This window comes from Grampus griseus, assembly GCF_964374135.1.
Source record: "Grampus griseus genome assembly, chromosome: 10".
In the NCBI taxonomy this organism is placed as follows: Eukaryota; Metazoa; Chordata; class Mammalia; order Artiodactyla; family Delphinidae; genus Grampus; species Grampus griseus.
The window spans coordinates 88845084-88860040 of record NC_139004.1 but is presented as its reverse complement, the minus strand read 5'-3'; the positions used below and the strand labels follow the sequence as shown (position 1 = coordinate 88860040).

The 14957-nt window shown below is 38.9% G+C and overlaps 1 protein-coding gene across 1 annotated transcript in view; it reads right to left on the bottom strand.

Moving 5' to 3' along the window:
- The window catches only part of CHL1 (cell adhesion molecule L1 like), a gene marked incomplete at its 3' end in the record, with an annotated part of 133439 nt that extends 119700 nt beyond the window's left edge, over positions 1 to 13739 (bottom strand). Inside the window, exon 1 of the mRNA XM_082664751.1 lies at positions 13666 to 13739. The remainder of the gene's footprint in view (positions 1 to 13665) is intronic.
- Positions 13740 to 14957: the final 1218 nt, after the last annotated feature.

Below are 14957 nucleotides of genomic sequence, written 5' to 3'. Positions count from 1 at the left end.
AAAATCATTCCAGATGAGAACCACTAGGTTAGAGAATGTGATATTCTTAATTGGAAAATTCTCTAGCCAAGAGTTTTACATATTGTGTGTGTATGTGTGTATATACATCCGTATGTGTGTGCACACGTTTGTATGTGGGTGTGTATGAGTGACAGGGAGGACGGGCACTTACTATTAGTTAACTCCTAAAACCAGGGAGGAAAAAGATTGCCATCTATAACCCATGAGAGAAGAATATGTATTAAACTACCCAGCTAACCAACACACCAAAGTTCTTGTAGTTCAACTCTTTACCCTTCACTGATCCCTCACAGGAAAAGTCATTTAGTTGATTATAGTCGAGGTGACAGTTTCCATCACCCCAACTCTCGCCTCTTGTGCCATTCTTGAATGCTTGCCTTTAGACAGCTTCAGGCTCTCTTTCTCAGATCCTGTTCGCATGTAGTAAATATACCAGAAGGAGTTCTGAACCAGCTTTACCAGTAATGAAAATATTTCAGCATTTTAATTCTTATCTAACTTATCTTGTAGGTCCTTCAGTTTGCCATTAATGATAAAATGATTTGCCACAGATTATTTTCTTCTTTTAAGAAGAAAATTATTTTCTTTTTTCAAGAAGACTGAGTTTCAATTTTCTTGACAAATTTTGCTAGAAAAAGGTTTATATACCAGCCATGTCAACACAACAGTCTCTTGAAAAACCCCTGCAAAATCTCCCATTCTTTTAAGTACAAATTGTCATCACTGTTGCTGAAATTAAGTCTTAGTCTATCAATAACATTTTAAAATCTATTTTAAAATTTTATCTTAATTCTGACTTAGCAAAGATATTCCATAGAGCACCAGTATAGACCTCTTTTTTATTTATTTCTCTCTTTTTTTGTCTAGTGGAAATCTGATTTAATCCCAACATAAGCATAGTCAGCAGTTTAGAAAAAACACTGGACAATGTGAAATAAAGGACTATATTTTTATGCAGTGGTTTTATACTCAGTAGGAAAAAAAACCCAGTAGGAAAAAAAAGGCATTAACACATTTTCAAGGGACTTCGCAAGTACAATTTTTTCCCTTGGCTCAGCATTTCATTTTTACAGGATCTATTAATCAAGTCTAAGCAGCCTTTAAATCCCCAGTCCCTACTTCAGGTTGTTTCACAACTGCTGCCCTCTTCTCCCTTTGTCTCTAGTACTATCTTCCTCTTTCTCTATTGTTTTAACTCAGCTCTTTGCTCTACTCCTTCAATCATCCCCATCTACCATCCTTTGAGAACAGCAGCCATCAATTTCCAAAACCATACAAGGACTAACGTTTATACTTTTGAAGGGAATTCACTGAATAATAAAGATCATTTAAGAAATGCCAGGAAAAATTGATCACTCCAGAACTTAGAGCAACCAGTCCAGACTGGAGAGAGAAAAAAAGGAAAAAGACGACAAATTCATCTTTGTTATTTATTGTATTTGAATATTAAAACTCACAGAATCTAAGACGTATTTAACTTAATTGAGAAGAGACCAGCTATAGAAAATAGCTCCCCCTTAATTACAGTAAAACTTTTAAGAAGCTAAAGGTATGTAAAAAGATGTATAAGATTAAAAAAATAGTACAGCAATAAAAGGAACCATGTATCTCCTTCACTAGGAAATTGTTAGACCAAAATGTTTTCACTATTTCACTAAAGTGGAAAGCCAAGTAAGTGGTTGGCTATTTTCTTGTCTGTCCTTATCCTTAAAAGTAACTGAAAAATTCCCAAGTACCTAAAGGCTAAACATCATTAATCTATTTTTCTCAGATACCTGTCATAATTCTGAATGTTGTTATTCTATAGGTGCATTTTATTCATGTCCCCATAAAAATACTAAGATCTGGGCATGAGAAATACAGAGAAATCAGAGCAATCCCAACTTGATTGAAACCATTTAAAAGCCAAGGGCAAATCCAAGCTTCCTGTTTTTTTCTTCCACAACAAGACTCAAAATAATGCCATTTCTTGCTTTGTTCCTATCCTTGATAGAGTTCAGATACTAAAACATTACTTCCTGTCTGAGATTTGCAGACTGCCATTCATAACATCATAAAATACCACTTTTATTGAGTAACTCTGTGTGTACCTCTGCAAGGAAACAGTCTCTTCCTTAGGTCCAATATCCCAAATCTACCATTATGCTTCTTGAAGTGACAGAAAACTGCTTTCAAATACAATTTCTACCCTGCCTTTTTATAGATACTGTAAAAAAAAAAAAAAAGGCAGCAAAGCAAAGGGGAAAACAGGTTAATTTTATGCCAATCACGAAACCTGGTGACAGGTGCTGCCATATGTTGCGACAAGATCTCTTGACCATGGGTCATCGCTTTGAAAGCAACTAGAGAATGTCTTGCAGTACTGTGACACACAGAAAGGCCCCCTGGGATCTCATGCAAAGACACGGGTATGAAATTAACTCGTGGCATCATGGTATTTTCCAAACATGACAGCTCCCAGGTCAGTAGCCAGTTAAGCACAGTGGGGATTGTGGGCGGGGGTTGGGGGGGGGAACTTTGGCATCTAGTAAACGATTTCAGTGGAGTCTCTGGTGAGACCTAAGAAAAAACCATCCCCAGAGAGATGTCTAGAAAGGTTAAAATCATAGAAGGCAGTGGGCAAATATCAATAAATTAAGTTAAGCTAAGTAACTCTGTTTTGGACAGTCTCCTAATTTTACTTTGCTTCCTGGACCAGTTTCCACAGAGAAGACGAATAAAGTATTCAGTATGATGATTTTGAAGAGCTCTTTGTTTCTTCCCTGAATTAGAACAAGAGTTTCAGTCATGAGTTGAGGAAGTACTGAAGCAACCACGCTTCCTCCCAACACACACACAAGCGTGCACACGAATGCGCGCACGTGCACACACACACACACAAATTCCCAAACCGGAACTTTCACAATTGTGTTACATGCGCAAATGTAAAATCTCATTATGGAAAATAAAGATGTTAAAAGAGCAAAGCAAAACACTTGCATCATATAATAAATGCATCTGTCGCAGGCTTACTTTACTGACTTCTGAGTTAATTCCCTTTCCTACACCATTTCCAAATGTCACGTCAAAGGTAATAGGTGGAAATGGGCAAATACAGAGTAGGAAAAATAAGCAAGTTTAGCATCTAGAAATATAGCCACCTAAACCAGGTATTTATTTTCTTTGAATTCCTAGTATAAAAACAAGACTTTTGCACAATTTTCATAGTATGTTTTAAGAGAAACAAATCATAAGCACAGTGATTGTAGTTTGAAATGCAAGCAATTTTTGGTCCTGAAAGCATAAAAGTTACATAGGAATATGAATGTGGTAGGGAGCGAGAAATTACATGGGATTGAATGCTATGTTCTTCTGTCAACAGGCAAATTAAGTGTATTAATGTTATGTGTGTATACAAAGAGAGACTATTAAACTCTAGTTTCACAGTCTGGGCACTAGTTACTAATGCCTAGTTCTTTATTTTACTTTTTTAAATACAAACTTTCCTCAGAATGACTTTATGATCCTAGTATGTGGACCTTACCATTTAATTCTAGGACTGGGAATACCTTAATTATCAAATAATATCCTTCAATTTTCAAGCAGTTGTTTAACACATTTTAAGACCAGTAAGCATTCAGCATATTATAAATGATTTCCTGGAATGACTATATATGTAACCAAAACTATATAAGACATACTATGTGCCACGCACTGTTCTAAGAACTTTATAAGTAATTCACTGAATCGTAATAGAACAATCCTCTGAGGTACGTACTATAATTATCTCTAACGTTCAGATGAGATAACACGAAAGCAGAGAAGACAAGCCATTTAAAACACATCTACAGCTAATATGTGGACTACTCTACAACTGAACCAGAATCCAGGCTCTTAACCTCCATGTCATGATGCCATGAAAGTCCTTTCCAGATCAGGGCTCAACAACCTTTCCAGTCATGACGTTTTCCCTGGGACTTAAGTTCTTTTTGTTATCGCCATTTAAATTTCATGGACTAAGAGAATGGAGTCACTGAATTGCGTTAGTTGTAACTACACCACCAGCGTGATAAAACACCAACTTTCTTTCAAGCAGGTTAAATTCTTCTGCATCCCCAGCCCACCATCGCCCCCGCAAAGTCTCCAAAGCAAGACTCTAACAGCCTTAATGTTTTAACGACTCCAGCCTTCAGAACAAGATGATTCATTCAGCATATTTTATTGAGTAACAACAATGTATATACATTATATATATTATATGCATTAAATAGAGTAGTGAATTAAACAGACATGATCTTTACCTTTCACATTTTATTTTGGTGAGGAAAATATATATTCATTGTCATGATTACTTTTATAACATAAGATTTAGTTTTAAAAGAATGGTATAAATAGGTGACTTATTTGAACTTTGAAGTCCAGTAGGTCTTCAACTCTAACTCCTCTGATTACTAGGTTTTAGAACTTGAATTACTTTCTTAACCTTTCAAATTCACAGTTTTTTCAACTATAAAAAGGGAGTAATAGTGCTTTAAAGATGAAATGAGATTTAGTATAAAATGCTTGGCATTTTATAGAAAATTAGAAAATTGCTTGGCACATATATATATATTCAATTAATAGTATCTTTACATCATTGCTAATAATGTTTAAATTTTACACATGCATCCTTTTATGTAAGTTTATCTTTACACAAGTGTTCTTTTCAGACTAAGAACTATCCTTTTGAATAGTAGTAATGGCCTTTTTTCAATTTCAGGAAAAAAAGATTTCTCATGATAAAACAGTAAGTTTATTCAATTCCCCATTCAACAGTCTTATGAATACATAAACAATTAGACTACTGGAAAAAAGGCAACACACCTGGTCTCTAGGCGTCCACTGTTCCCTGTCCATGACACCATGCAAACCATCTGTTGGCTTTTTCTGCAGCAAAATACTGAATATTTCACTACACTAATTGACAAAATTGTGTCATTCTACATGGCAACTAAAACAATTCATAACATACGTTTTTTGTCATAGACATGAAGCAAACCTGGACCCACTCTTGCCATCAATACACATAAACAGAAATAAGAATGTAATATTGTGGAAGTTAAAAGCACTCACAAATAACTGGAAAGCAAGTAGGATATTTGCTTTTGTTCTGCAATGATAGATTTATATTTTCAATCGGACAATGGAAATCTGACCAATGAATAGTAAGTTTAAAAAACAAATTAGGGCTTCCCTGGTGGTGCAGTGGTTAAGAATCCGCCTGCCAATGCAAGGGACACGGGTTCGAGCCCTGGTCCGGGAAGATCCCACATGCCGCGGAGCAACTAAGCCCGTGTGCCACAACTACTGAGCCTGCACTCTAGAGGCCGTAGGCCACAACTACTGAGCCCACATGCCACAACTACTGAAGCCCACATGCCTAAAGTCCATGCTCCACAACAAGGAAAGCCACTGCAATGACAAGGCCGTGCTCTGCAGCGAAGAATAGCCCCCACTCGCTGCAACTAGAAGAAGCCCGCACACAGCAACCAAGACCCAACGCAGCCAAAAATAAATAAATAAATTTTTTAAAAACCAAATTATTTTAAGATAGCAAAATACATTCTTAGGATATTAGTATGATACTACATAATGAGTCATGCAGTGAGCGAGAGCCTGGCCCAGCCCCACGAGCCAACAGCTAAGTAAACTTGGGCCATCACTGATCCTGCCTGCCCTCCCCCAATCTAAGGGGTAGTTTCATTATTAGCAAATGGGTAGAATAATCCCAACCAGCACCTACTGTGTGCACAGTGCCATGTTAGGCACTGAAGATACAGTGGTGAGCGAGACCAGCCTGGAGCCTGTGTTGACAGGATATACTATCTAAGTTGCTTAGTCAGAAAAGGAAGGTACTTCTTTCTCGTAAAATGCTGAGGCTAAGTTATATGGTCCACTAGAAAGACACAAGATGCTACAAGGATCACAGCGGTTTATACAGAAAATTAAGAAATTAAATATCAGTATTTCTTGCACATTAGCAACTGGGTAAGTCCTCATATAAATGAAAGAAACACAGAAAAATTGGGCATTGACTGAGGCAAGATATACCTGTACTTCCCCAACTGGAGGTAAAATTTTTTTCAATTACAGATGGCTTAGATACTCCTGAAAATGGCCAAAAATATCCTATTTAAAATTTGAAAACCACAGTAGGGGAATCTAAAACCAACTAATGTGCTGTTTCCAGTGAAAGGGAGCTATTGGTAGCATATGTGTCAGCCTATCTCACACTCAGGTTAAAAAAATAAATAAACCAAACAATGATTTCAACAGAAAGTTCTACCGCAGTATCTGGGTTTAGAAGCTCGTGGGTTGGTGAACTTGAAAATCAGTTCTTTCCTCATTTAACTCATTTGAATAGTGGGTATATTTATTATGCTTATCTAAAGACAGCTTTAGTTGGCTTAATAGTTTTGAATGTTAATTTGAGCATGGTTTCACCTAGGCAAACTCATTTATATTGGAATAGTGATGTATACGAATAGTACCCAAAATGTATGCGTGTGTGCACAGTGCTTCACAGGGATCAGAAATTCCATGTGAGACAGTACTCTGTCCAGACTTGCTCTTTCCAAAATGGTAGCCATTAGCCACATATACTAGTTACATTTACATTAATTAATTTTAATTTTAATTAAAATGAAACAGAATTAACAATTTAATTTCTCAGTCAGTCACACTTCAAGTGCTCAACAACCACATGTGACTTCAGGTTACCATGTCGGACCAGGCAGATACAGAACACTTCTATCACTGAAGAAAGTTCTATGGGGCAGAGCTGGTGTGGACATTCGTTTATTTTCATTCATACATTCATTCATACTCATTTTGGGTTCTTTGCACCACAATATTAAGTACCTACCATGTGTCCAGCCAAGGGCTAAGCCCTGAGACACAATGGTAAGCAAATATATTGTTCCAATTACCACGGAGCTTACATTCCTATGGGGTAAATAGACATTAACTGAATAATCACACAAATAAAGATAAAACTGAAAATATGGTAAGTGCAAAGAAGGAGATGGAAGAGGTGCTATTTTAGAGTGAGGAGATCCATCTACCCAGCAAAGATGACTCTGAAGTGACAAGTGACTTGAGCTAAGGTAGGATGTCCAGGAGCTAGCTGGGCAAAGAGGCAAGAGAGTGTAGTGGGCACAGATACATGAGCATGTGCAAAGCTCTACGGTCAGGCGGGCCTGGAGAAAATGAGGAAGGTAAAGGTCAGTGGATGGGAGTATGTGAAGAGAGGGGGGATGTGTTCACAGTTCAGTCTGCAAGTTACTTAGGTTTGTATTACTGAAGCTTTGTAAACCATGTAAAGAGCTTGTCTTTACCCAAGATAATAGAAATTACTTTTAAGGCACGCCAAGTAATGTCAAGCAGAAGGATGGTATGATTAACTTTGTATTTCAGAAAGAATCTCTATGTAGAGTATGAGGAACTACCATATGGGCAAGAGTATATAAGAACAGTTAGGAGACACGTCCATGCATATTATCATCCTGCCACCTGCCACCTCGAGTTTAAATATAGACAGATTATAATTTAAAATCAAGATGCATCCATACTTAGCTAAATTTTTGAAAGATGTTATTATAATAGAAAACATAAACCTAACATCAAACTCATGGATCTGATAATTTCCTAACATACGCAATTTCACCAATCCACAGAAGACAACGGGAGAGGGAAGCGACAGGGAATAATGTGAATATGCTGAATTTAGCTCCTACCAGTATCGATGAGGCTTAATGGCCGAACAATGAAGGTGCAGAGAGGACCCAGCTCCTGAATGAGATTAAAGGAGATGAGGGAGCCTGAGGAGAAAGTGATGAAGTTTCGGAGTCATAATTATCTCAGAGAAATTAAAGAGCTTAAATACTTGTGGGGAAAAGGCAGCCAAACTAAAACATATTGATTCAGGTTCTTGGAGGAGGAACTCTGAATGTGGTCACAGGAGGGGCAAACTCTTTTCGGTCGTGAAAAAGCCACTAAGCAAATTCTAGCTATTGTACACTCAGCAACACCAAAAAGATTGAAAAATGCACAGAACTTCCATGAAGTGCTTGATTTACTATGACCTCCTCACTGTTCCTAGAGTATGTGCCAAACTTTCTTTCCTAAAATCTTTGCCACTGCTGTTCACCTCACTTGAATGGCTCCTTCCCAGATACTCACACAGCTACTACTCTGATCCAATGTTATCCCTTCAGAGAGGCCTCCCTTGGCTATCATATTTAACAGTGGCCCATGTCCCTGCTTTTACTTTTCTTAATAGGAAATATCACCACCTGACACTTTATTACCTACCTCTTCATTGGTTTGGCTATTTGATACCTCCCTAGGTTAGACTATAACTCCCATAAAGGCAGAAATCTGTCTTGTTCATCTCTGTATCCCCAGCACCAAATGCCTGGCAATCATACGGGTGCAATAAGTACTGGGTGAATGAATGCTTGAATGAATGAGAGGATGCGTTGAGTCGAGAGTACAAACCCAGCGGTCAGTCATCTTTGGAACGTTTATCACAAAATGTGCTGATTGCTACTTTGAACTCGTTCAACATAAACTCTTGCCTGATCTTGTAACATCTTTTCCACAATGCAAACAACTCCAACTAGCCTTTCTAGTTATGAGACTGAAAAGTCTCTCCTGCCTTTGTTGGCTTCTTGCAGTTGAGTGTCATGGCTAACACATTAACTTCCTACATAAGCTACCTGAGGGAAGAATCTATGTCTACCTCATCTTCTTATGTCCGCAGAACCAAAACACAGCATTTTGTAATGAAAGGAATTTGTGTTCTTGAAATGTTTCTGAGAGGGAAACTGCAAAGGGGAAATAAAAGAAGGCTTGACATTTATGAATTAGAAATATATCTATTACTAGGACTTCCCTGGTGGTCCAGTGGTAAAGAATCTGCCTTCCAATGCAGGGTACCTGGGTTCGATCCCTCGTCAGGGAACTAGGATCCCACGTGCCATGGGGCAACTAAACCCATGTGCCACAACTACTGAGCTTACGCACCCTGGAGCCCGCGCGCCACCACTAGAGAGGGAAAACCCTCACGCCACAACTAGAGAGAAGCCCAAGCAGACCGCACGCCATAACGAGAAGATCCCACATGCCTCAACAAAGATCCCATGTGCGGCATCTAAGACCCGACACAGTCAAAAAAAAAAAAGAGGAGAAGTGTATCTATTACTAAACCTAAGACTTGGAAGAAGACCATAAAATCCATTCAGAAATGCCAAAGAACAGTGTATTGATAGGAATAAAAAACAAAATTATGAATTGGAAATACATATATCACTACCCCTAAGGTTTGGAAGAGTACAAGAGTACCTGCAAATTTCACAAAAAAACAAGATGAGAGAAATAAAACAACTACAGCAACAAATATAGATACATCCTGAGGCTTTGAAAAGAATAAATTTCCCCAATATTTTTGGTATTGCTACATGTGCTTGTACAAATAAAATTTTTTAAATAACACTAGCAATATTATGGTAAAGTAAAAAAAAAAACAATGGCAATTTAAAAGTAATTAATAGGTGTAAGAATTCCGTGTATTTAAGGCAACTGGTAAAATTATTTATATGCATATTATTTATGAATATAAAATTGCATTTGCCCAATTCTGCTGAAATCCTGCTACATTTGCAGAAAATGTCTACCGTATGATTTCACAGCTAGCACATATCAAAACAGTGTTTTATCACAATGTGATTTTTAATAGCTAGAGATATGACTCCCAAATAGAAATGTCGCAAAAACATGATCTCCACTTAACATGAAAGACGACTTTCATAAGAGTGCTTCGAACACAGCACGCATACAAAAGGAAGAACCACGATGCATCCATAACACACAATACTCTCACCACATTCAATGTTCACTTTGATTTCCCTTTCCTGTCCCCATTGTTCCTCTTCATCTCTTTGTCAGATAACGTTATCACACATTTCCCGATTTCTACAGCTTAGCATGAAAGTATCAGCCTTAGCAGCTCTGCATCCCTGGATTTCTATTTATGCCAAGGTCCATTCAAAGTTAAAAATTGTGACAGTTTCTCCATCCTCACACATTCCGGGTATTTCATCTCATGGGAATTTCTACTTGGTAAATGTATCAAGTAGACTTCTGTAATCTCCCTGTCAACCACTCTGCCTATGACTAGCTAGAAAAAAATCAGTGGGCACAAGGGGTCTACGTGCAGGGAAAAGAGAATAGGAGGCCTCACGGAGTTCTCTAATCCAGCTGTGATTGGTTTATCAAGGATTCTCACCTAGGTTGGAACATTAGCATGAAATGATTTCACTTTTTTCTTCAAACGTTGCTTTCAACACTACTTTGCCAAATTCTGCTTCCCACCACTCTATGCTGTCTTATTCCATAAGCCTCAAGTCACTCTTTAACACTAAATATCAGGCTGGTTCAGAATGCTCCCTCCTTCCCCACTTCTGGCCAGCACTATGCTGGAAGGAGTTGGAATGAGGAGAGTAATGTCATCGCTTCTTTTATTCCTCCTCTCTCTCTAGCATCCTGGAATTCGAACTGATGCTTCTAGACTGGATCTTCAGTTGTGTCGGCTCCTGAACAGGCCCCTGGCACTCCCACCTCTACCCAGTTTCCACCCCTAAGTACAGAGCCCAGACCCTCTTGTTGCTGTTGTCACCGTGCTCCTAGCCACCCCCCAGGGTGAGGTACCAGCTACTTAATACAATGTCTGTTTGATAGATGGGACATTTCAGGCACCCTGCTAGGCCCAATGGTGAAAGTCTGGACTGCTTTACCGGGTCCACCCTACCCTCTCCCCTCAGTTTGCTCCTGCCCTGCTCACATCAGCACAGTAGGAGATCAGGAAGTCGTCACTGATTCAGGTAACAGGGAACAAACTACCAGTCTCCCACCTTTCAGGCATATCAATCTGTGCGAATGTGTCATTGACCCCTTCACTTGGCTTTACAAAGGCAAAAGCGCTACAGAGAGAATCCCCTCTTACCACCGACAGTGTACATTGCGCAAGGCTAAAACATTTCAAAGAGCCACTCTCACCCTCCTGGCCCTGAATCGTGCTGTGTACAAGCTGGGCAGCTGAGGTAATGGTTGGGGAAATCTGGCTTCTTCTTTCAGCTCTTGGGAACCCCCTGCGTGGTATACTACTGTAACAGAGCAGGACTCTGTGACGCCTTCCTACAGTAGACCCTCACTCATGTCCTCCACCTGCCTTTTGTTTGTTAAAAAAAAAAAGATTAGTCAAAGAATAAATTTAATCAGAGAAATAAGAAAATGCAGAAAGAAAGGGAAACAGTCAAGAAAAACAAAATAATAATACTTTAGCCATTAAACAAAGTCAAGGACCTTTAGTTCCTCCTCAAGGACTGTAGATGATATTCTAAGCCGTGTCCTTTGAGCTGTTTTGCAGATACTGAAACCCCCACCAGGTGGAAGAAGTTAACTGTCTGCCGCCCACAAGCACGTAGACCCCAGACCAGCTGGAAGCAGAAGGTTGAAGATGCTGACTCCCGATTACCTCACCACTAGCCAATCAGAAGAATGTCCACGGAGCTGACCACGCCCTGCTCTGTGAACACTAAGACTCCTCACTACCCTCTCCAGGGCTGGACACACAGTTTTGAGGGCATTAGCCCACTGTGACTCCCTTTCCCTGGCAAAGCAATAAAGCTATTCTTTTCTACTCCACCCAACACTCTTTCTCCAAGTTTCTATCAGGCAGCAGTGAACAGAGGCCAAGTTCCAGCAACACAAGTCTCCGCTCTGCTTTCCGCTGTGGGTTCTAACTACCAACTTGGGAGCAACAACAACAACAAAAACACTAAGTCTCACTCAACATCCTTTCAACACTCATTACCAGAGAAGTGTAAATTACGCTAATATTTTAGCCACCACCTGAATTGCTCTTTGTCTTTATACGCTCTGTTCTAGAGAAGCAGAGCGAATTATTTCCTAAAACTGAGTCCTAATAATGGACACAGGATCTAAATCCAAATCGGCCATTAAGATTGTGTTTTAATTGTTTTCTGTATGCTAAATAAAACTAAGATTTATAGGTGCCTCTGAATACAAAATTATTAAATTTTGTAACATATTTATGGCATGTATAATAATCTTGAATAAAGAAAAAGGAACCTGTATCAACAATTCCATTAATTATGAAATTGAATCCAATATAAGCACAATCTAGTCATCATTAAATATACTTTCCATGTCACTGCTGTAACTTCTACAAAATCTTATACTTTATTATTCCAAATTAGTATTTGAGTCACTGTTTAAAATAAAATGTAACATAGAAGCTTGGGAAATATACTGAAAATCTGCACGCAAAGAATTAAACCTATTGAACATGTGCTGGGGCAAAACACATTTAGAGCAAGAATAAACAGAAAATGTGATAATGACAACAAATATGAATGGAATAAACTACCAGCTGTGATTTAAAAAAAAAACAAAGCAAGTTTTTTTCATAGGGAACACACCATTTTAAAATTGACCATCACTGGCACAGGTGATTAAACTCACGGCTAAAGGTGAGATTCCTGACGCAAATGCATTTCTAGGATAATCATTAGAACTTCTCCTTAAGAAAAAGCGCTCAATTTGCATTTACTTGTTTCTTGGAATTAGTTCACATGTTAAATCTATTTTCTCAACGAAATACCTCTTAAATCAGAGTTTGCCAGAAAGTTATATGTACTCTTCTTGAGTTTTATACAACTTAATGGAGAAAATCAACATGAATCTGGCCTTGCCTTTGAGATACACAGCAGAGTTTAATTAGGTGTTAATGTTAAATCAGTGAAGATCATAAAATATAATGTATAAGGTGATTTTAGATTCTCAAGACAGGAAATTTTATGTATGGAATGCATTTAATTTTAATTTTCTTCTGGCAAAATAAAAACAAAAAAATTTTCAGTTCTCATAATTTTAAGGTAATATCAGCCACTAGAAACTTGTCAATACTACAAGTTTTTAGAAAGTGAATACAATTTTAAGGAGAAGTAAATAAGAACAAAAATACGAACATAAAATAGAGGAAAATGAATAATCCCAACCTGCCCTAAGCCTAAAACACCTCAGGGTGGTGAATTTTGATAGTCTGCTAGTAAGTTGCTACCAGGGCAAGGAGACAAATTCTCGTCATACTTGGAGCCACGAGGGAAATGACAGCACGAAGCCTCTTCTTAGCATAATTTTGAGAAGAGATCTTGCTGCCAAGTAAACGTGCCTTAACAAAAATGGTAGCACTTATTTTTTCAATTGTTCAATAGGCATTTATTTAAATCCTGGTGTATACAGTGAAAGGGTACAAAGTAACAGGAGCGTAGGATCCTTACCACTGTGAAATATGAACAACATACTGGAAATAGCAGGTGAATGCAAGGAACCAGGCTCACCAATATGAAAAATGAGGACAAATTATGCTGGTAAATGCTATGGAGGTGCAGACACATGATTTGTTATCAGCCAGCTTCCCGCAGACTCAATCCCTAGCATCTGAAGTAGGGGGAGAGTGAGATGATTTCCTGGATGTCTTAGTCTGTTCAGTCTACTATAACTGTACCATGGACTTATAAACAACAGAAATTTATTTCTCACAGTTCTGGAGGCTGGGCAGTAGTCCAGGACGAAGGCGTTGGCAGAGTCAGAGTCTGGGACGAACACGCTTCCTAGTCACAGGCGGCGATCTTCTTGCCGTCTTCGCAAACGGTGATGGAAAAGATGAGAGAGCGCTGGGGCTCTTTTAAAGAGGCACTAATGCTATTCATGAAGGCTCCACCCTCAGGACCTAATTGCCTCCCAAAGGCCCCACCTCCTAGCCCCATCACACTGGGGATTCAGCTTCAACTTAGGCATTTTCAGGGGGTCATAAATATTCATTCTATAGCACTGAACCCTAAGATAACCAGGGAACAGCTTTGATTAATAACTACTGTTTTAATAACTACTGTTGTTACAATATGAAGTGTAAATAACTGTGTCTTAGAGTTTCCTAAACTGCTACTCCCAAGTGTTGCCTCGCTGATTTAGAGAATCCCCATCCCCAGGTGAGAGCTTCAGTGGCCACGCTGTGCTCACAGGTGTTCCAGGACTACCCAATTTGCTCCTACCTTATTTGTTCCAAGAGAAATCAACCTAACTTCTTGATGCAGGAAAACCACATAATCTCTCTCAGACAGGTTGCCACTGAGGGGGAGCGATGTATGCCACCCCCAAATGTGCGATTTTGGCATGTGGATTGTTTTGAACTGAAGCCAATTACGACCCAGCAGATTCAGGAAAAGCTTTCTGCCTCTCCCTTAACTGCCCAGAACAATATATTAATAGATACGGAGCCTGTACCAGGAAGAGAGAGCTATTGTCAGAAATAACTTTCTATATCAGAAAGATTTATCTGCAAGGCATGGCAAACATCTGATTACTAAATGGGCTCTTCTCACATTCTGTGACTTGTCTTCCACCCCTTTAAGGCCCCAGTCTCCCACCCCCTTCTCCTTAGCTCAGGATGGTATATAAGCCTCAGCTGCCTGACTGTCCGTGAGTCTCGTATTTTTTTATGGAGCTCCCTAGGTACAAAATTGTTTTTCTCCCGTTCATCTGTCTCATGTGAATTTAATTATTAGGCCAGCCAAAGAAGATAGAAGGGAAGGAGGGAAAAGTTTTCCACCCCATCACAAAGCAAGCCTCTACCCTGATGTTACTGGCACCAAAGCCAAAGCTTAACATTTTTACAAATAAAGAGCAGGCGTGGTGCCAACTTATATCTCAAGGAAAGGGGCTAATTCTTCCATAAGTTCCATCAACTCCAAGACATCCCAAAGAAACTACAATCTAAGTAAACATAGCGTGCCTGTCATGCACATACAGCTTCAAGGTCAGTCCCTACACGA